The sequence below is a fragment of the Corvus moneduloides genome, chromosome 1, assembly GCF_009650955.1.
Source record: "Corvus moneduloides isolate bCorMon1 chromosome 1, bCorMon1.pri, whole genome shotgun sequence".
Classification (NCBI taxonomy): Eukaryota; Metazoa; Chordata; class Aves; order Passeriformes; family Corvidae; genus Corvus; species Corvus moneduloides.
The window spans coordinates 79631907-79653474 of NC_045476.1; positions in this window are offsets into that span (position 1 = coordinate 79631907).

Below are 21568 nucleotides of genomic sequence, written 5' to 3' on the forward strand. Positions count from 1 at the left end.
TGAATGGCTGTTCCATATAGGCCATACAGAATATATTTTTATGAAGACAATTCATTGTAATTGCTCTGAATATTACCCTGGTTAGCCATGAATAGGTTCTGAACAGATGTTCAAAAACATTGTCTGGACTGTGCTCCAGCTGTTTTAAATTCTTAACAAATGGAACATGTCTAAGGCTCCTGTTCCTTCCTGTTTCATTCACAGCTATGCTCCACTCTGTGCAGCCTGCTGCTGTATTATATGATGTCTGCTATGTGATGCATTGTGTATTATATGATGAGGCTGGAGTTTGGCTTGACCATATCTGTAATTTACCAAAAAAATCACTTTGCAAAATGAATCACTTTTGAAGATAAAGGTACATCATTATGTGAGAGTCACTCTTGGCTACATTGACGGGTGTTCTTCACTACTATTACTCCTAAAAGAAAGTTATTTAGCTTGTAAAAAGACAGAAATCCGTGTCTTGACAAGTATGTCTTATGTCTTAATTAAAGAGAGAAGTGTAGCTCAGTTGTGGGTTAAGTGTTAAATTCCAAGGTTCACACAGAAACAGGTGTGGATCATAGTCTTCTGAACAGGATATTGTAAACCTGAGATCTAGTGCCTGAGTTAGAATGTTTTTCAAATTTATATCTAGTAGCTGTGAAAACTTTAGGTCCCCAACAATAAAGTGACAGGTACTACTGATTTTGGGGCAGGTATCATTAGTCGTACACAAAATAATATTTAAGCATCTACAACCAACCAGATTAAGTGGAGGGGATGCCCTTTTTTACTGTTGCTTTTTGTAATGAATCTTACTGACTCATGAGGAATCTGATAGTGATCACTTTGGGTTCTTCAGGGTCCTTTCTATGGCAAAGCAATGAGACTTCCTATTTTATAAACTATATCTTCTAGTGCAAACTTATCTAAAGCAAACTTTACTCAGTAAAGTGATTGTGTAACTATTTTTATACATTAAAAAATGGAATTAAAATAAGACTCATCCTTTACTACAATCTTGAACTTATTATCCAAATGGATTTTATTTGTACTGGTTACACGAAGACAGAAAATAAAAAGCCCAATTTTGTGGATAAGGTTAAAAGAAGGTGATAGGGGCTGAAGAAACAGGCAGCAGAATTTTGGCTATATGATGGGAGAGATGCTTCATTTAAACATCTAACCAGGAATAAAAGAAAAGAAACTAGAAGAAAAAGGCAAAAGTAGACAGAAGATTCCAGGAAGGAAAAAGTGTCCATGGCTTCAAATACTCACTGAGCTGCATGTTTCCACAGGGCTGTTCTCCAGATTCCCACTCCCCAGTCTGTACGTGCATCCAGGGTTATAAATTTCACACTTCATAAACATAATATTTAATTCCCCTCAACAGTATATTTCCTGAAAAGGATGAATAAATTTCTGGTTATTCTATAACATAAGTTGCATGTGATTAAACTATGTATTCTCTAGAAATCCTTGAAGTATTATCTTTTGTATGAATATGTTATTTCCCAAGATACTTAGATATATGTGAAGGAGACGCATTTCAAGAAAATGAAATTAAGGGAGAAAAACAGTTGTGTGTAAGAAAAAAGGATAAAACCCCTACGGTATTAAAATTCGTAGAATCACATTTTGATGTATTTAAATATACATGATATACATGTATATTTTTATATGTGTGTGTACAGGTGTATGCACACATGCAAACATTTAGAAACATATACATATTTTTATATGTACCCATAAACATGTAAATACATATATATAATATTTGTATACATACCCATATATACTTATATTTTGTTTGTGTTATGTGTCTTGATGCATACACGCACATACACTACTGAAATACTTTTGCCAAAATAGATAAAAACATACCAAAACTTGACAGAAATAGAAATTTCAGGCAACAAAATAATTAAGCACGTGAGGTCACCCTAGCAGAGTGAAGGACTGAAAAGATTGCAGAAGGAACACAAGTGGAAGGTGACAAAAAAGAGACTATACCATAATAAATTTGCTAAAAGTTCAACAATTATCAATAATCAAAGTTATCAATTATCAGTTATCAAGGAACTACAAAATAAAACCAGAGTCAGACCTACAACTAATGAAAGACATCTCTTTGAAGTCACAAATAAACAGTAGTAATCCTTGCCATGGATGTCACACTTTGATTGAATAACTGGTGAAATAAATTAAGAAAAGATGAGAATTTATAAGATCAGAATAATGCCAGTTAGGCGTCTTGGGGTGACTTTATGATGTGTATCCCATGCCGCTGCCCTATGCCCAGAAATTAACTTTGTGCCTTTCTATGCCTCTAAACTGAGCCTGAGAGGGGGAAGGAAAAACTGGGCAAAACTTTTTCAAAGCAGTTTGCAGCTTGTTCAAGGTCACACAGAGATAGCAGGTTTTTTTTTCCAGCTGCAGCAGGGGGGCGAGGAAGCACCCGGCTTGCTGCTCCCGGATCAGTTTCTGGCCAGTTGTTTCAGTTTCTTTTTCTCTGGAGAGAAACTGAGAGTTGAACATTGTTTTTTTCCCTCCCGTGGAATTTCGGATTTTCTCCCTTTTCTACTGGACTGCTTCAATATCAGAGCACATTGGGAGGACTTTCCACCGAGCGCAGAGGGCCTGGCCCTGGGCCAAGCCCCAGCTCCGAGGAGACCAAAGGGAGGACTCTAACACTTTCCCAGGTTTTTCCTCTACAGTGAGAGATTTTATTATTTAGCATTATTTTCCTTTTCCCGTGTGTTTGTTAAATAAATAGTTTTTATCTCTTTCACTTTCCTTTGAGGAAAATTTATTTTTCCTGAACCTGGTGGGAGAGGGGTGGTTGTGCCTTCCCTCAGAGGATGTATTTCTAAATTTGGCCAAACTGGAACAGGTATATAAACCATCAGGGCAAGAATCCTGTATAGGTATCTAAACCCATAGGATTTGCTATGGGCAAAGTTTTCTATGATAACTCTTTTATAGAAGGTGATTACATTTGGTGATTCTGATTTTCAAAAGTACATTGAAAGCTGTACTTTTTTTTTTTTTCAGAAAAGAACTCTACATTCAGTTACATGGAGTTCATTTTAATGGTAAGGACACAAACATGTTAATATAGTGAATAATAAAATTAACAAGTTTGACTATAAGAGTGCTTGGGTTGGAAGGGACCTAGAAGATCAACTAGTTCCAATGCCCCACCATAGGAAGGGACATCTTCCACTAAATGAAATTGCTCAAAGTCCCATCCAGCCTGGCCTTGAAGACTTCCAGGGATGCAGCATCCACAGTTTCTCTGGCCAACCTGTTCCAGTGCTTCACCACCCTCTCAGGTGGTGAGGTCACTTATATCTAAGCTGAACCAACTCGCTTTCAGTTTAAAGCCATTCCCTCTTTTCCTGTCACTACATGGCCTTGTAAAAAGTCCCTCTCCAGCTGTCTTATAGGCCCCTGTTCGGTACTGGAAGGAGGTTTCTCCAGGCTGAACAACCTCAGCCCTTTTAGCCTGTCTTCACAGGAGAGGTGCTCAGATCATTTTGCCAGCCCTCCTCTAGACTAACTCCAAAAGGCCCGTGTTCTACTTAAGCTGAGGGCCCCAGAGCTGGATGCAGCGCTCCAGGTTTCAGGAGAGTGGAGTAGAAGGGGAGAAAATCACTTCCCTTGACCTGCTGGCTGTGCGTCTCTTGACACAGCCTACAATATGTTTGGCCTTCTGAGCTGCAAGTGCACCTTGCTGTCTGGTCATCTCAAGCTTCTTGTCCACGAAGACCTCCAAGTCTTTCTATTCAGGGCTGTTCTAAATCCATTTTCCATCACTTGTGCTTGGGATTGCCTGGCCTATGTGCAGAACTTGGCCTTGTTGAACGTCATGAGGCTCACATGGCCCTACCTCTCAAGTTTGTTGTGGTTTATAATTACTGTAAACTAGGGATGCAAGCAATTTCCTGCTTTTATCCAAGTTTGAAAACAGACATATGAATAGAGATCCATCTAATTTTTGAAGACTGGATGTAATCATCTGGTGAAACAGCCTGAGAATGCAAATCAACACCGTGTTTTCCTTGCTGCATCATTTACCTAGGGAAGTAATGATTGAAAGCTATCAGGGCAATGGTATTATTATTCCTTTCAATTTCTTCAAAGTCATGCTCAAGCTATGGGACAGCATAGACCTAGCACTGCTAGGTTCTGTAATTTGCTTGCAGTTTGCACTGTCTTAATAACTGAATCTGCATCCTCTGTGACCGAGGAGTGAAAGATTCACATACACAATCCATCAAGCTGCAGACACCCTCAAGATTTATCTGAACATTGTTTCCTGTTATTGCACTGTGATCAAAAGATGAGCATATTGAAGCCCAATTAAAGAACATAGCAATTAACTGGAAGCCTATAGAAATAAAACTTCAAAAATAAATCATCTGAAGTTGAAAAGACCACAGAGTGTAGCAGCTGTTACGATCTATATTATTATTACACCCTTTAGCACTGAGAGTTTATCAAGATGGCAATGAGATACATAAGACATACTACTTAGCTTTCATAAACATTTTAAGGGTCCAAGCAGTTAAGAATGGGACATTTTCACATCCATCAACATGCAAGGTATTTTAAGAAAATATCCCATTTCCTATAATTCTTTCAAGTTATTTAAAATACTATATCCTGATTACTGAAAAATGTAATTTATTTATGCTGCATTTTATTTTTTTTCTCTTAAATATTTACAGATTCCCTCTATTTGAATGTATACTGTTTCCATAAACCATTAAAAAAAATGGAGAACATGGATAGGGTTTGCTAAGTTCCTGGTAGTATGTGCCTGTGCACAGCTCTGTGTGTGTGTAAGTGGTTGGGAGCCAGATTAAGCTGGAACATTTGCACCAATTCACTAGTTCTGCAGATCTAAGCTTATAGCCATTGAAAATTACCCAGGAAGAAAAATGAACCCTTCCCTCCCTGCATCATACAGCACTGAAATTTCATTCTTTTTCCTCACCCCCACCTTCCTAGAATAGAGGAAATATTCCTTTTAGCCCTACAGCTGTATAAAACCCACTAAGAAAGTGACAGACACAGCTATTGCCCTCCCCTATTACTCTTAAATATTTTATTTTTATTTAGAAGAAAAAAAAAAGGAAAGGAAGGAAAAGATAATAGTTACAAATATCTTAAATATTCCTACACTAAGTACATTATTATGTTTTAGGGCCCTCCTTTCTGCTTTTTGCTTTGCTAACATACACCGTAATAGGCTATCCCAAATATTTAGATACTAGCAGAACCACAGTATACATTTTCTTTTTATCTCATGCTCCTTTCTATTGAGGAAGAACTGAAGTACCAATAATGTAGACCAAACCTTAAAAAAAAAAAATTCTTAAACATAGTCTATTAGTGTCAAACATTTTCAAACCTTTCCATGAACATTTGCCATTCATAAAAAATATATAAATAGAAGTGCATTCACACCAAATCCCGAAGAATTATCTCTTATTTACACATACTCTTTGTATGCTAAATGAATTAATTTGGTAATTTTTCTAATGAAATATTCTCCCCAGAATGTTGACAAAAAACCCCAGAAAATGGCATTTAACAAAACAAAAATCTTCTAATGCAGATATTAACGGTTACACATTTATATTTAAACTCAGCCCAAGCAATTCTGTTCTTCAGAAGGAATCACTTTATGATAATTAATTTGACTTTCTATGGATGCAAAGGGAAAATTTCTTCTTGTAACAGCTCTAAACCCAGCAGGTCTATAGAACACCAGTGGACCATGGTTTTTAGTTTGATTAAAGTTTTAAACCCATACTGTGTGGGGTTCACTAACGATAAGACTTGTAAAATGTCTATGCATGTAAAATGAAAGCAATGTGGTTTGTCTGAAGGCAAATCAGCTTTCAAATGTAAGATGACAAAAAAGCAGTTTTACTCTGTTAAAAGTTCATACTTACTTTTTTAAATGTACATATATATCCTTAAATCAATTGCTAAAATGTTCAAAAATATATAATTATGTTGTTCAGTGTTAAGCAATTATTGCTGGTTTCAAGGCCTTGCTACGATAACATGCCTAAGGCAAACAGTCTGTGCATTCATGAATATTGGAAAGAGTAAGTCATAAATCTATAATCTGAATATAAACATTTTTCAAGCTGCCTGGAGTCTGGGGTTTTTTGTTTGTAGTAACATACATTTCATTTGAAGACTGCTGGTTTTATTTGCCTGCCCACAATTTCATAGTTTGTACAGTATTTTTACCTGTAATCATGCATCCACCCAATAATTTCTAAATTAATAAAGGCTGCCAAGGAATGAAAAAAGACAAGGACACTGTGTGGTCAATCTTTTTTTCACCTTCAGTGATGCAACTTCAGTGGAGATTTTGTCTTGTCTTTCAAAAGTGCACACAGTACAAACCATATTTTTGTCTGCATTGAGCAAGAAATTACTAGAAGAATGAAAGTTTCTATACTATTACAGCAATTTAAGTTTGTCAAACAGAGGTAATATCACACAAATTTATCTATGCAAATGCCATCCCTGCCACAAATAGCAAATCCTAGAGCCTGAGTTTAAAGATGGTTTGCATTATGCTCTTCCAGAGGAACACAGAGTTGTTGACCTTTTCTCAAGTAAATTAGTTCTTACAGATACTCCCTCCTTAGCCCCAGTGTTCAGGACCATCCATCTTTCTTATGGCTTAGTGTTGAAATCAAGTATTTTCTCTTTTGTCCTTCCTTAAGTATTAACAGTTAATGGAAAAGGAAGAAGGAAAGGAAGGAGGGGACAAACAAACCAGACAGCACCAACCACATAACTTTTCCTTTATTTTATCAGGGAACATTATTTTCCCCCGAGAAAATGAAGCCCAGTAAAAGGAAGCTAACAGCAACGGGGGAATCCACAGTGCTTCCAGCTGGGAGCCACTGTCAATGCAGCATGTAATGCAATATGTGCCACAGTTTGGTAAATAATACTGTCAGACAGAGAAATGGCAATCTTTTTCTTATGCTTCTCTCTGGATGGTGACACCATGAACAGAGAGGTGCTCCTGAAGTTTTCTTCTGCTCCAAAAACACTCAGTTCATGGGAAACTTAAACAAGACCATCTATTCCTTTGATTTCTGCAGTTATCTATTGTCCTGACACTCTTCCTTATGCTTTTTTTAAGACAACCCACTCATTTTCTCAGCTTGCTGGAATCCATATACATACTGTCCAACACACAAATAAACCACTGGAGAGGAAAATTAAATATTTCCTCATTCTTCCTGAAACACAAGCAAAAGAGGGAGAAAAACTAACCGTGAACTTCTTTGAGACCACATCTGCTAATATTTAAATACATATTCTCTTGTGCACAATTATTTTCAGAGGCAGGGCTTGAATGTCGCATCCATCATAATTACCAGATTTGCTCATCAGTAACTGTTTTACAATTTCTGTTACAGAATTTAAGAGTTTTCACTAGTATATCTGTAGGAAAATTTGAAGCAGAGGAAGCTGAATCTAACCTATAGTAAATGATTTTTGATTCTTTCTTTGCTCTTCTAATCCTCTCCAAGTAGTCACTGAGGGTCGAGAATCAAGTATAAGGAAAAGCAGAAGAATATTTGATGAGAAGTTTAAGTTAAACTGAGAAATAACACAACACATTTGCGAGGCAGCCCAGAATGCCATAGCTTTAATATCAGCATGGAATATGTATCCAGAGGAGGTGGGGCATTCTGAGAAACTAAATTCATAGGTGTAACATTAAAGATCTGGTTTAGCAAAGTTCAAAGAGAAGGCTAGGTGATTTCAATAGGATTTCAAAAATAAGTCCTCGGAAGTAGATGAAATGACTGCATCTATTTTTCAGATAAGTACAGTTAATTGGTGGATGTTTTCAAAGGATTTGCTATTGCTGCATCTTTCAGACATAGAAGTGACAGAAGAGGGAAAAGGTAAAGTTTTAAGAACATGCTAGGATGAAGGTAACCAGGGTGGTATGACTTGAAAGGAGTATAATGTTTAGAAACTTGTGAAAAATATAAAGTGATATAAAAGATAATTCAATCAGATTGGAATGTAAAGAAAATACAAATCATGTGAGGTAATAACCTGCTTTCAAAAAGGAGCCAAATGCCTATTAGGGACACATAAATAAAACCTCCTGCTGAAGAGTTGCATTCTCAAATACAGGAGTTTGAATATCTGAGAATGGAACTAAAAGCTGGCAACATCTGTCACTATAATTATTGCTTATTACCTGTATTACAATAGTGCCTGAGGCCCCAATTAAAGTTCATTCCCTATTATGCCAAATACCTACAAATACATGATAAAAATCAGAATCCAGACTATTGAAGGAAGTAGATTAATGGAGGAAAAACTGAGATCTCTCTTGAATGCTTAAGGATTAAAGAAGTAGAGGTTCACTGCCTACTCTGAGTTGTAAAGGAGGATTTAGATACCTAAGTTACTGAGGTTCTTAAAAAAACTTTACCTATGATTGCAAATGAGGGAACAACAAAATTCAGGGGAAAAATTTTTCACTGTGATTTATTTCCTAGCTGTTGAGGTTGCTTTAATACAGTGGTTGGATTTTTCTCTTTTACTTCAGAAAGCAAGATTACTAATATTTCCCTACTGATTATGAACTGTTTCACAGAAGGAAGAAGGGGTCAAGTTTAAAATCGCCCTATATATGGGGGATAGAAATAAGGATATTACCCTTGTGTTTGACAAGAATTCTAGGTGCACAAGATTGCAATAAGACTTTTAGGGACCCTTTAAAAATTTGAGGAAAACTGTAATTTAATGACAAGTAAGTACAGCTATAAAAGAGGCCTTTGTGAAGGCCAACTAGGATAAATTTCAGAAGTCAAGAGAATAAAATTAGTCTTTAATTACTGCCTATCACAACAGATTATTATGCAGAGTAACAGGTAATGTAGAAGAGACCTGTCCAGTCAGGTAACAACTAGAAATTATCTAGAATTTATCCAAAAATTTACCCACTGCTAGTACTTGAAGGCATTTTTTAAAGAAACATTTTTTAAAGAAACATCCCATCAATTCCTAAAGGGGGAGGTTTTTTAGAAGTAGGAAATTGGAAACGTTCATTTAGGAGAAAAAGAATGTTTATATTTTCTAAAGCAATAATTTTCATTTTTTGAAGTGTCTAAGTGTTTTTAAAATGCCAAGGCTCTTTGTTAAGCAAAAGCACATTGATAATTAGATGCCTAAAATCTCTTTTAAATGACAACTGAGTTCCCAACACATGGACTGCTGAAGATGATTGGACACTAACTGAGATTTTTGATGTACTATGTCTCCTAATTTGACCAGGGGCAGTTATAGTTTAAATATAGCTCCCCCTGCACTTCTAAGAAGCAAAGGCAGATATCTCAGATCCACTAAAGGAAAAATATGCATTGATTATGGGTAGTTTTTTTTTCCTTCCACTGAAAGGAGTTCATGAACCAGAGCTGAATTCCTCAGTGCAATGTAATATGAACAGTATTGGGCCAGTGGTAGCATTCACAGAGATCAGCATCCTAAACAGTGAAATGTGTAGGTGAGCCAACAAAAAAATTCATGGGTAGAGATGATCTGCAATGTTGCCTCCCACTTGTAAGTGTCTGAGTGCAGCCCAAATTATGTACTTACGTGAAACTGGGATTCACAACCTGGAATCCCACCTGCACTTAAACTCCTTTGATTATGGCAAATTGGTTCACTCTTTTTGCTTAAAACCTGTCTGTCAAAGGAAAAGGAGGAGAAATGAATGTTAAAATAGACTAGAGATTACAGCAGTTTCTAAGGAAACCAAAGTCAGTGCCCTCCTCATTCAAAATGAGCTGAAATTCATACCTCTCACCTCCCACAGGAGTGCCCCCTCCACTACTCACCTAGGGCTAAGCCTAAGGCTAAGACACACATCAAATACAGCATATACAAAGCAGGTGCTGAATTGGTAAATGTCCAGGTACATACCCTCTAATCCCATTATAAATCCTTTGAGGCTATAATCCTATAGTTCTGAGGTAATCATTTGATAAAAAGCTGTATCTGCTACTGTTGTAGCACTCATTTTCAAATTAAAGAAAAGATTAAGGAAAGGCTAATACCACACAGAAATTGATCAAACAGCAGGGAAAAAGTGGGAATGCTGCACACCCCCAACAAAATCACTTCAGTAGCATGGGAGTAGTAAGTGTAACACAATTCTTAGAAGATCATGCAGATTTAAAAATGAAAGAAAAAAGAAAAAGTAAGAAAAGTTAAAGAAAACAGAACCATGACAAATAAGAACAGGTTTTTTTGTCAGAAAATAAATATGCAGAAGTACAGGTATTTGTGACCCTCTTTTAGAATAAGAATGTGCTGATTGAGTTATTTACTGATTAGTCAATAACTGAGAAACTGAATCTGGAACAATGCTGGAAAACTCTACGTTATGTTGCAGGCATACTACACATTCTTTTGCCAAAACCTGAATATTTAATATGGAAAATCAGTTTTAAGAATAGCTGAAATGAACAGGACTACTTTTAAAGCAACACTTCTGTTAGAGCTGCACATACCCTGGGTAGGTTTGATCAAAATATTAAATTGTAGTGCAGACGCAGAAGAAATACACATGTCCAAGTTAAACGAGGCAAAACAAGAACAGATGTTCCAAGATGCTGGGCATACAAAGAAATATGAAGCTGAGAGGGGGACCATGAGGGCGTGGAAAGCACCAAAAGCTAGAATAGAAATAAAATAAAGCAAGGTATGAGACCAATACAGAATATGGGATAAAACTGTGGAAACAGAATCCTAAAAGTTAAATCTGATGATAACTAACAGGCTTCTGTTATTGAAGGTGAGTGTCACATCCCTACAAGTATCATTAACTATGCATTAATAATTGCTGTTCCCAAAAAGCAGGCAAATATTAAAACACTAACACCTAAAATACATATAGCAAAAATTAAAGGTTTCAGCCTGAATGAAACTTAAATAGATGATTTGTAGGATCTTGATGGAAGGGATGAGGACTGGGTCTGAGGAAGGCACTCGGTCTCCATTCATTGGCCCAGAATTAAAGTTGCTCACTTGTATATGCTGCAGCAAGTGCTGGTTTTGTTTCCCAAGCATGGAGTGTTTGTGTGTTTAACATGGCACCCAGTAACTGAAACAGAATTTGCTGCAAGACAGCATCACTTAAACGTAAGCAGTGTCACTACTTCTGTAGCAGTCATGAAGTTTAGACTAGAACCTACTAAAATTCACTGGACTTCTCCTGGCTTTTATGTCTTTTATCCTATTTACTGCACCATACCAGCCCCAGGCCTATTCTGTTATTGCCTCAGAAATTTTCTTACATTCCTTGGAAAGCAACCTACTTCCTTAAAAATCCAGCTCATCAGGACATGTCTCTTTAATGACGAGGCTCTTACATACAAAACTACCAGGGACTGTAAATAGCACCTGCCAGTCACTGAGCGATAAGATGCTGCATATAAATCGAAGTAAAGTTCGATAGAAATATGTTCTAAGAGTCAGGAAATACATTTTTAAGCAAGAGAGAAGCATCATTTTCTATTCTCCTAGTATTTGGCACCAGATCTGCATTTTCTTAGAATGTGTTGAATTATGACAAACTGACTTATGGAAACAGCCACACAGAAAAGACCTTCAGTAATTATAACATGCAAAATGTGCCTAGAAACCTCTGATTAATAATCACACTTTGTTTTCAAAGCTAATTTGCCAGCATTGTTACAGCACTTACTGTACATTGTTGACTGCTGGTTGCTGGGTTAGTCTATATCACGGTAACCTGACGTCTGAAACACCCTGACAGTGCCTGCACTGATACCCATTGACTACTTTGCATGTGCAGTGTTCTGTAATAACCAAGACTTCAAGGTCATTACTATTACAGCTACAGAAAGCACAGAGAAGAAATAAAAAATAATGTTTGAAAAACAAAGAAGGCTTCCATGAATAATGCAGTGAAATATAAGCAAAGGTTCGCTCTGGTAGTATGTGAAGGTAGGTAATATTGTTAAATATTGTACTTAGCTTAATAAATTAGCAAATCTCCCCTTTATTATCCACTGCGGGTGTCTGAGTTTTGAGAATGCTTGGCATCTCTAACATTAAGGAAGCCTAGAGATGGTAGCTGATACTTCTAATAAAGAAGCACGTAGGTGTACAAGATCTGCATGAGTGTACTTGCTCACACAGACGTAGCAGAGGATAAGTGATCTCCACCTCCACTCTCTGCCTGCTAGACATCAGGCATAATCAAGCTGTGCCAAGCATTATTGGTTATCCTGGCTGTTTGAATTGTTGTTTCAAAGTGGACCACAACCCTCTTTGCCCTCCTTGCAGAACAGGCATTCCCCTGTCAACGCTGAGGTCCTTCCTCACCCAACCCAAAATGAACAGTTATTTTCTGGTTTGCTTAGAAATAATTAGTAACCCAAATGTCATACAGCGTTGTTTACAGCAGGAAACTGCAAGAAGCTACTCATTAAATATGAATGTTCATTGTAACCAGGCAGAGCTCTCTAGATCTTTATCCCATTGTCTCCATCCTCACTTACTTTATATGATCTAAATTTATTAAATAACAGCAATAGATAAGAAATCATTAAAGCAGCAGAAAGATCTTATATTTGAATATGCATATTTATAAGCTTCTTGAAGAAATATTAATGGTATAATACTTGCAAGATAGATTCTATTATGTTTCAGGGCATTTTGGAGTTATTCCTCATGTTCATTTCATGTTCATTTCATATTCCTCATGTTCGATTTCATTTACAATTGTTGTAATTTCTGTGAACTATTTAGATAAGAAAATAATTGTTTTGCCCTTTTTAGATCTTATTATGAAGCACTGCTGAAGAACAATAATAGATGGGTCTACTAAAAGATCAAAATAAAGCAGCAAATCAGACGTTGAATGTGCAAGTTTAAAGTTCTCATTTCTCCAGAATGCTAGTGTTGCTGATGAAGCTTCTAAGGTCACAGTAATGAACACACATTAAGAAACTCCATCTGTTTCAAAATGTTATATGTTACTGTGCAGTACAGAGACCAAGAAGTAATTAAATAACTACCAGAAAAAAAAAAAGGCAGAGTTTGTAAAGACAAAAAAAAAAAATAATCAGAAATTGTAAAATCCTTGGAAAAAAATAAGACATTAAACAGAAGTCTTTAGTTTCCAAGAAGAAACACAAAAAAAAATAGTTAAAAAGTTACATTGAAAGCTGGCTAAGATATTATCATCCAAACTTTCTTTTGTGAATTATGAATCATTCTTAGCAAAATCTTTTTCAAGAAGATTTAATTAAAAAAAAAAAAAACCCTTTCAAGAAAAGTTTTCAAGTTTACTATAGAGAATTTCCACAAAAGGTTCAACAATCCAAACTCTTGGATTGCCAGTCGTGCTTCTCAACTAGAATATTTGAGACCTAATGTGCATGGAACCCAAAAAGTATTTACATCTATCCCTACCACTCACAGGTAAATGTTTTGAAGCCACAAGAGTTATTTTGGACAGAGCTATTTTTCTGACAAAATATTTCTAAGGATTTCTCCAAGTAAGGAGGACAAGAAAAAAAAAAAAAAAATCTCAAAGAGCTTTTATTGATGTGCGAAGCAGCTTTTATCCAATACTAATTGCAACAATAGATATTTTCATTTGGCATCTTGAATTTTTTTCTTTCCCCAGATAGTTAAGAGTTATATCTGTTCTGTCAAACAAAAATATACTAAATTATTTTTTCTATCTCATTTCCCTCAGATGGAATTTAAACATAACCTCCTCCTATTATGCTCACCAGTTTCTACTTGATGCAGCATTTTCTGGATAAAATATTTTTAACAAAAAAAATGTCTGGAGTGCTGCCTATGAAATGATAATACTACCTCCCTCGAGACTATTCCAACTTTTTACCCTGTGAAGTTATTTTACTTACATTGCACATAATTATTGGTCCTATAGAGGAGAGCTTTGCTTTGCAAAAAGAAATATCCACATGTACTGTGTTTTCTCAGGCAGTTGAAAAGTCAGAATTCTGAAGTACTTACACACTGCTTTTGTAGCACACACATGCCCTGTCTCCACCTTTTTTCCCTTCCCTAGTGTTGGATAGATAAGGGGTCCTGTAAAAACGATGGCTTAGCCTGCTGCTGAAAGCTGTTTCTGTGGTACCTTACAGATTTATGTCCTGAAAGATCTGCATAGCAGCTTCCCACCCCGCTTTGAGAGGACAAAGCATAGGAAGATTTCTGCAGCTTTCCTGACCTTCTCTGTCCATTCCTTCTGTGCAAACAATTAATCTTCTTCAGTGCAGTCTGCAAGCAGAACTCCATCGAGCCAGTAGAGTGGTGTCAGGGATTTCCCTGGCTGTCTACCCCTTTGCTCTTTCCTCTGTGCTGTCACAGCAGAGAAATGACTGCGTGGCAAGCTAAAGATTATATTTTCTGTGAAGAAAGGTACAAATTGTGTAGGAATGAAAAAAAAGAAGATAGCGTGTTTATGTGTATATTTGATGAGGGGGAAACCCTGACTGCAACATATAAAAGGCCACTATACACTCTCATTTCTGTGTTGTGAAAATTAAATGCTTTGCTATACCCCAAATTACCCTATAGAATGAATTGTTACAATCTTTGAAACATCTTTTTAAGTTTGTGGGCCTTGCCAGTTTTTAAAAGCATTATAAAACTTTTTCTTTCAACAAAGCTCTATTACCTTGTTTGTGCAGTATGGTATTATAGCTTTTGTTGAAATATGCTGCACATAACAAAGACAGAAGATCTTTGGGGAAAGTATATTAGTTACATGAGATGTAAAAGGTGGTTGAATCTGAGACCAAATAAACTCTCAGCTTAAAGAGGAATAGACTGAAAGAGTCATGCCACTACAGTTAGGGTTCAATACTGTTCCCCATATCTCCGTATCACAGTTCATCCCTACTGTACACAGGGTGACAGGTATAGGTGGCAAGGAGTGCAGGACCTGAGGAGAAAGATCATGGCAAAGCTGCAGTCAACAGCATGGATCCGAGGGACAGTGTCACACAGTAACAGGCTGGTAGCAGTCAGATGCAATATCCCATCAGTCAGCATCAGACAGGATGAAGCGTCACCACAGCAAGGTCCCAGACAGTACAAGACAGGAAGAAACAGCTGTCAGCACTTGCTAAATTCAGGAACAGTGGATTAATTAAAATGACTAAGGAATGAATCACTATCCATTAAGTCCTCCTGGTGATGTTTAAGATTGGAAAAGCAAAACAACAACAGTGAACACCCACATTAATTCAGTATCTTAATCATTGACATTTTGCAGACAAATCAAAGCAGTTTTCAAGCTGATGCAAAGTGTAAGTCATTTTCCCCCCATGTAATTCACATTTATAAGGAGATTTAGAAGATCCTATCTGTTATGTTAATGATATGTCCAAATTAGACAAAGCCTAGAAAAATATTTTATTAAACTGAGCATCAAAAACCTGAAAATACTGGACAGTCAAATGGATAAACATACAGCTAAGCGCATCTGGAAACCAAGGATAAATTCTAGCATATATGTTTAAAAAAAAAAAAAAAATTAACATGGGTATAATTGTAAATAAAATATGAGAGACAGACATCAGCAAGTCCTCATTTCATGACCATAACCACTGGGGCAGGTACATATTTTCCTCAGAGGAATTACATTAAGGTGTCTTTGCCAGCACTTCATCACTTCTCTCTGCTCTCCAGAGTGCCACCCACAGAATCGTCCCAGGACAGCAGCCTGGGGAGCCCTCTTCAAACACAGTCAGTGAAACAATTTTGTGGAACTCACACATACACAGACATACTACCAAAAACATATTGTGGATTTAACATGGTTCATTTCAGTGATCTGCTTTGCAGTTCAGTCCCACATAGATATATCAGGAAAGACTAGTTCTGAATCTGTGTCAGGATAGGGATTTTTTTTTTTTTTAAGAAAATTTTAACCCAAGTTTACCACCAAAGAAAATATAGTGCATAATGACATTTTGGGAATGCATGCTTTTAATCATATAACAATCAGTTATACTAGGGGAAAAATTCACCCACTCTGTTAGCCCAGGAAGTGCAACATTCAAACAGGTATTTGAAATGAGGACTAATTAGATTCAAATAACTCCATTCCTTTCCCCATCTTACACTCTATTTAGGAACTCCTGCAGCTAGAAGTGTGTTATTGTTATCTTTTGAAATATTTTCAACACTGAATCTTAAAATGCTTAAACATTTGTTTAACTTACATGCTGTGAAAAAAGCTCAGTTAATATCTATGTAGATAGAGGCTAAACTACAATTGAAAGAAAATCTCTTCAGTAAAGCATTTCTAAACACACAATCAATCTGTGGGATGAAGCCTGAGTGCCTGGACAGTCAACTTTGATCAAAGGACCAGAAGAATGTGCCGTTCTCTGCTGTAAGTTAAGGAAGACTTCCTGATAAAGGAATTGTGTATTCAGCTGGAAGGGCTTCTCTGTAAATCCTTATGCAGCATATGTACCGTGGGTGGTCCTGTGTCACAGAACACTAAAAGCTACAATGTTGTGTCAATTCACCAGCTCAACCTAAAGGGAATGGTACAGATCAGACTGTCTTTCTGGACCATCTATGTCATGCTTCTGCCCCCAAGCTGCAGACCCCACTAACCAGTATTAAAAGGGAACAAAATCATACTAATTCCTGTATTTTTGAACTATTTTTGCAGAAATTGGGAAATAAAGGCAAAGTGAACGTGTAATCCCATTTAAAGTAACACTGTCAAATAGATCTTCAAACTCATTCATTTACATACCAGACAGATCCATATTACTAGCTCCAGCTGCCTGGCCTAGCCCTGACAATCATGGGATTACAGAAATAGCATGTCTTATGCCATTAACCAGATATAAACAACCTAACACTGTTAGGGTCCTGGATCTACAGATGTACCAAGAAGTGTGGCCCAGCTGAAATGGAAAGCATAAACAGAAACACAAGTTTGTAAATGACTAAAACTCAATGATTGCAGGGCTTTATGGATATATTAAATATCCACTGAATCCTGGAATTGTAAAGAATTACTTGAGTTATACACCTCTATTTTCTTTAAACATAATGTCATGTAGTAATCCTGGGTTTCTTTGTTTCTTTCTTTTTTCCTTTTCTTTTTCATTTTTTTTTCCAGCTATATATTACTGTTAGAGTTTAAGCTATTAAAGAAACATAAATTTTCTTTCATAAGCTTTTAACATCTTCACAGGGGAAACTGGAGGGGCAGGTACTGATCCTTTCACTCTCTCGACCAGTGACAGGACTCGGGGGAATGTCATGAAGTTATGTCAGGGGAGGTTTAGGTTCAATATCAGGAAAAGGTTCTTCACCCAGAGGGTGGTCGAGCACTAGAAAGGCACCCAAGGAAATGGTCACAGCACCAGCCTGACAAAGTTCAAGAAACATTTGGACAATGCTCTCAGGCACATGGTGTGACTCTTAGGTTGTCCTGTGTGGAGCCGGGAGTTGGACTCGATGATCCTGAGGGGTACCTTCCAACTCAGCGTACTCTGTGATTCTGTTCTGTAAGTGGACTATCATTATCTTGGAACTTTGACACCATAAAATATTTTTAATTGATCAAACAGTTTTATCCTTCATATGTGCTACTACAAGCCTTTTAAGTGGTTTACTAAGGCAATCCATCTGGAAGTAAGATGTTCAATAAATGATTATCGTTACATCTCTTTCTTGAAATGTGTTTGTTCTCTTTGTGTAAATATTAGCATGAGATGTCTGCTATATCACCATCCTCACTTACAGCAAAGGTATTTAGGATGTAAGTTAAGTGAAAGAAACCTGTCTACCAGCTATGCTTTAGGAAGAACGTGGAAATGCATGTGTCTCTCTTGTAGGGCAAGTGGATAATTTATAGACAATTCATTGCAAAAATCAAGGAAAAGAGCATAAAATAGAGTGAAAAAGAACTAATTAAATGCCCATTCCTGATAGGAAATTCTGAACAGGACCAGTTTTCCTTTTAATGTTGAACTGCTTTATTAGGTATTTTCTCAACACACTCACTTTCAATGTTTTTGATCTTTCAATCTAAAGATTCAAAGATAGTGTAAACACTTTTTTCCAAAGTAAAATAAATTTATATATAATAAATGAATACACATGTTGCATTTCATGATGTGTGCAATTGTAAAGTATATGCTTACTTACATTTAAAAATCAATAGAAATAAGAGTTTTGTCTGTAGATTCAGTTGTTTAACATACCTCATTAATCAATTTGAAAAGAAAAACATTATAGTCTCATGTTATATTTTTTTTTCCTTGAAAGACACATAATACATTTGTGGAGTAGTTAGTGTGTGAATACAACAATCTAATTTTGTCTTTTTCTCTGTAAAGCTACTTACATTCTAATTCCAGTGGAAAATGGAAGAAACTTTTTAGCTCTCTCTCTGTCTTTTTACTTTTGTACATCTTCAGAACTAGATCGAATGCACTTGTCTGGCATAGTAGAAGATAATAAGAATCTCACCATAAGATTTCTGTTTCTTAAAGATTCCAAAAGATACAGTGCTCTCATGTATTCAGTGAAATATTGCCCACTTTTAATGACTCACACCTTTCTGCAGCAAGACTAGATGTTTCAAGGAAAGGAAAAAAACATTTTCCATATAAGCTTGCCATTGTCCCTTAGATTTTGCTTGTACTTTTCTCATCCTTTCTTTTTACTTTTCTCTTTAATTCAGCCTAAACTGATTTGCCTTCAAAACTGTATTAACAAATACCAGCTGGAGATACCCAACTGCAGTTTCTAACTTGACAATCAACACTTCTTCTTAAAATAGAGCCTATGGTATTGTTCCCACATAAAGGGAGGTTAGTAGACTAAACATTTGTGTATTGTTGTAAGAAAACAGTCTTGATGTAATGATGACATTTCACTGTGAATTTTCAATATAAACCAGACCTCAATCCACCAAGTCCTTAAGCATGCATTTAGGCACCTTCCCTTATCCCACTGCTCGCCTGTTAAGTATCTGATTAAGTAGTTATTGAAGGTGCCTTTCAGTTCACTAACTATAGCCAAGGTGGCAGCTGGAAGGGCAAAAATAACTAAGATTCACAAATGAGACCAAGAATTTTCCAATTAATTCATTTCTGCTTCTGACTTCTTCACCAAGTAACTTCAGTTTCTTTACAACTTATTGGACAGATCATTTTGGATTTTACACACTAAATGGAAATGCTTTGCCCAGAAAACAGCAGGAGAAGCCAAATTCCATGAAATTAAGAATGCCATTTTATGTTAACAACATTATCTTTCAAAGCCTTCTTCAGGTTCAGTGCAGCTTCCATTAGACTTCTTCTGAAAGCTCAAAAATTATTCAAAAGATATAATTGATTTTTTTTCTGTTAGGTTAAGCAAGTTTAGCATATCAGAAGAGTCATATGCAGCCATATCATAAAAGATATGACTGAAAAGATAGAACCCTTTTTCATCCATAACTTTAGATCTGTCAGTATTAAAATATATTGATACATTGGTTTCTCCAGTCTTTTGGACACAAAGAAGATTCTGAAAACATAGAAACAAACCAGCTACTTTTATGAAGCTAGAAAAATTAGGGGGTTTATATAATTTTTGCTTTAAGTTCATAGCAAACTATTTTAAAATAATAATAATATTAATAATAGTAATGATGATGATGATGATGAAAAGATTAAGATACAAAACCCAATAGATTTCGGTTGATTAATGTTATATTTTTCCATGTGACACAAAACACAGAAACCTTAATGTTTTTTGCTTGTATTTAAAACAAAGACAGGTTTTGAAATCTCAAAATTTTTACTTTATTTAAATTTTATTGAAATACTTTTCACAGGTGCCAAATTCAAATTCTCATGATGCTTCTTCACTCTCTTTTCATATTTTTGGGGCTTTTTGTTTGGTTTTGTGTTTTGGTTGGGGTTTTTTTTGTAAATTATTGCAAGTTGATGAAATCTTCTTTTTTTTCAAGGCATCTCATTACCTGAGGACTTTCTGATATTTAAAGAGATAACTTGCTGGGCAACTTCTTTGTAAACATTTTTCAAAGTTCCTGATATAAGTTTTCACAGCTCCTAAAATATGTTATAAATTATTAAAGAGTGTAAGAATCTGCAGTGCTCTGCTTGAGAAAAAATAATTAAACCAGCACCAATAAAAATGAGACTTACCTGAACTTGATGAGAGTTTCTTTGATGCTTCAAAAAGCTGGGGTCATTTTTTGCTTTTTCTTTTTACATAAGATTTAATTTGTATTTTCCTCTATAATTTCAGATCCAAGTGGAATAGAAATATCAAATATAATGATAAAGTGTTACAGTGGTATCTCTGACCTCTGAGAAGAAAAGCCCCAGAAATTTCATTAACCTCTCTGTTCTTGTGAGATTTGAATTCCACATCAAGAGGTGTAGATAGCTTGGACTGGATAATCATCTTGTTCTCAAAGTGATGTTTGAACTGAAATTCCTACCATTTTGAAGATTATTTTTCACAATGAGCAACATGTAAAAATATTTCTCATGCTGTAAAAAAAATCAAAGTTAGAGTTAATTTGACATCTAAGTGACTGAATATGCAAGTTCTTTGTTATTCACACATTTTTCTACAGTACTTCATCCTTTGAGGAAATAATATATTTTTATGGCACAGAACAAACAGGTTCATGAGCAAACCCATGTTCAAAAGTTAGAAGAAAAATGCCATGAGATAGCTCACCAAAGCTGTACTGAAGATGTATGCAGGCCCCATATCTTCTAACATCTCTGCTTATCAGTCAGAGGATTTCTTGGGAGTTTGCAGGGGAAGGAGGTGGGAGTGATTGTTGTTGTTTTTGTTGGTTCCCAACAAAAGTCTGTTTCAGTCTTTGGGGGGAAAAAAATAGGACAAAAAAGGAAGTAATTGCAATGTCCTAGCTCTCCTTGAAAAGCTGCAGTTTTCAAACCCAAGCTACCTTTTAAATTGTCCTCTAGATTATATTTTAACATGCGTAACACTTTTAGCTTACAATTGAAATCAGCAGTCTGTCCTTCAGAATATGTTCAAACCAATATCTTTCACTTATTTATATATTTACAGAGGAAATTTTCTAAATTGTAAAGATATTAGTTTTATAACCTCTGTGTAATTCTTGGCTCATAATTCTGCAGTAAGTGCCACATGGATGTAATTGTAAACTGGATCAGGACCCTATCTTACAATATTTTTCCAATGTACTGCTTTCAAGAACAGGAGGCAGCATAATCTCTATTCTCAAAAAAACCCTAAAGAACCAGGCAACATAAAATATCATCTTACATGGTAATATGCATGTTGCAAAGACAAGGGAGTTTCCTTGGGGTGCTCTTTTTTTCCTCAACACATGAAATACCAGCTTTGCAAAAGACACTGTAAATACACACAGTGTATTTACCAAAAGCAAGACATATCCAGTATTTGATTGTTGAGTTGGATATATACTGTCTCAAGAAATCTGTTC